The sequence below is a fragment of the Anarrhichthys ocellatus genome, unplaced genomic scaffold, assembly GCF_004355925.1.
Source record: "Anarrhichthys ocellatus isolate YVR2014 unplaced genomic scaffold, GSC_Weel_1.0 scaffold51, whole genome shotgun sequence".
Classification (NCBI taxonomy): Eukaryota; Metazoa; Chordata; class Actinopteri; order Perciformes; family Anarhichadidae; genus Anarrhichthys; species Anarrhichthys ocellatus.
Window position 1 is genome coordinate 793,654 of NW_022280081.1, and position 2,950 is coordinate 796,603.

Below are 2,950 nucleotides of genomic sequence, written 5' to 3' on the forward strand. Positions count from 1 at the left end.
CCCCCCCCCCCTGGGTTTCCTGTGCAAGTGTCTGATAACAATCACAGGTGTCTGAGTTTATCGCAGCGAGGACGAATGCCATATTTATAAAAGCATGAGTAGTTCTCAGGCCTGGCTCGGATTCTTTTTCATGCGATCATTTGAGGTCATGAAGTTGTGCAAGTGTTAAAGCTACAGAGCGGCATTCCTCTGTCACGTGTCATCTAGGGATAACCTGCAGAAATGCTCTGAAAGAAATGAATAAAACATACTAATACAGCAGTTTCTATCTGCTTTTACTAGCTGCAAACAGAAACAGCCTTCCCCGACTGGACAATCTAGCCTGATTCAAACTTCTATCATCCACCGTTAGAGAGCCATAGCTCCAGAAACTGTGTCACGGAGAGGATTCAGAGTCACGGCCCTGCTCAAGTCACACACGCTTTCATCTGAAATGTGCCTCAGGATCACCTCTTCAGCATCTGCAGTGAGAAAAAAATAAGTTGGGCGCTATTTTGGCCAGAGCGAACGGCCCTCGAGCCGTGTGGAAAAGAGAGAGAGACATGTAAATCAGGTGGAATGCAGGAGACGCTCGTATCGAAAAAATGGGACAGCTCACTCCGCTCAGACTTGGCCTGGCTCCCAGGAATGCAGTTAGCTAGCACACAATCACTGCCTATTCACGGTGGCACAGCTGCTGTGGACATATGTTCCCCACCAAAGGAGGAGGACATCAACCAGGCACACCTTGAACAGGTTAGCAGATGAATGGCGTTTCGGTCCTTTGACAGTCTGCCCTCGTCTCGTCGTGTTTTCCCCTTGCTCGACAAAATAAGTTCCTCTCCGGTGCGGCCTAAACTTTTTCCCCGTTCACTCATCCGTGATAAACCGAGGGTTAACAACATCGTAACAAGTAACAACATCGTATGTTCGGTAAAGTTACTTCTGTAAATAAATATTGGAAGTCGGTGACATTGCTGTATCATTTAAGGTGTTTCAGAAGGACAATGGACCTCAAGGAACAGTAATAAGGAATATTAATAGTGAAAAGGCACACAAAGACTTTTCCCCCCCCTAGCCCTCAGCAAATGACCAAATGTGAGAGAAAAGATTACATTTATTCATAGCTGTCTTTCATCAAGGGGCTTAAAACCCAAACTTCCAATGTAACCCCAAATTATATGCATATTGCGCTGACCTCTTTCACCCTCTTTCTTAAAGCCACGGAGGAGGGAGTGATATGCAAAAACCAGGCAGATCCTTCGGCTCGTCATTTAGACGATTTCAGCACTTTTGGTATTGCAGCCGTCCAAGGGAGATCACGTCGGCCACTAATAGATAAAGAAGGGGCTCCTCCATTAGCATGGAGGTCATACGCGCAATGTGGGAGAAACTCCCGAACCTTGCTGTCGCTGCAGTCGGGAGGAGGAGAAAAAAACAACGTGATTTGCACTTGAAATTCACTCGACGCTATGTCAAACGCTCTGAATCGAGAGGCGGCTGCAAAAGCACTAGATAACTGCAATCCATTCTCACATTATCCATTGTTAACACTCGCGCTTTTGTCACCCATCTCCGCAGCTATGACCTATTAGCTTTAGTGAAGTGCTCCGAGGCCGAGGAGCCGCGCCGAGGTTGCTCACCCATCCGACGAGGGGGGGGGGGGGCATTTACAGGAGAGAGACACCCAGAGCCGGGCCCGCTGTGGCTCTCTAATGACTCCATCAGCTGCACTGATGGGTGCAAATGGCACCCAGAGATTTCAACACGTTCCCTGAGCATGCATTACATTTGCTCTCCTTATTTCCCTCATTGCGTTGTAATAGCAATGCATATGTAAGGCATTGTAAAAAATTTGAAAATACACCCGAGCAATATCACATTACAAAAGAGAAAACTGTATTCAGCAACCCCCACTTACACACACACACACACACACACACACACACACACACCGAGTTTACACTAAAGTTAACCCAGTATGATGCCACTGCCATCTTAAGTTGCAAACACACCTTCAAATGATCCGTTGGCTCTTTGACCCAAATACAACCTCGGTATAATTATTGCGGATTCCAAGGGGAAGCGGCGTCGATTGTTCACCTCAATACAACAATTACAGGAAACTTATCTGTAAGATGAAAAGCAGAATATGTGCTTCCCTTTGTGAGAGACGGTGCAAAGTCACAGGAGTATTCATTAAGGCCTTTTGTGTCCTGTTTGAAATAGTGCTGTTAAAGGCTTTAGCTGTGGGCATCTCTCTGGAACAGATATAATGATCCTCCAATTAGAGACAGAATCATGAGACCTGTTTATTAGTCCTAATTCATCTCCTCATTGTGCTGAGCATATCAAATACCGCAGAGGAAAAAAGAAGGAAAAAAATCAACAATTTGCCCACCATAATTACAGATCTATTAATAGTTTCACAACAATGTCAAGCAAAGCTATTCACATCATTTGCTGCAGTCAAGAACAATACCGCCGCACTGTCAATGTATCCATTAAGAGCCCGCATTGATACCAGCTCAGTGACATCTTGCATTTCAAAGAGGACTCTGAGCCTTTACAGATAAATTACACTTTTTTTCATTAAGCAGAATGCTTGTGGTATTATTAATTCTAAATGGATTTTCAGACACCTCTTTACATTCGTAGCTTATCATACAATGGCAGGCTTTTGTGTCTGTAAAGGTATTTTCAATTAGGAACAAGAAAATTAAAGAAAAAAAAAAACTGCAATGCATTGTTTCAGCAGTCTAACGGTAAAAAAAGGATATAACGTAGTACAGTGACGAATGCTGATACCTAACATGAAATACACGTTCCGCAAAGCTCACGACATATAAACATGGAGACTGTTGTCCTGCTCAGATCACCCTGATCCTTAAGATTATTATGGTTTTATTGACTATAAGAGATGAAGACAAAAATAAAATGCAAAATGTAACATCAAATTCGATTCGGTTGG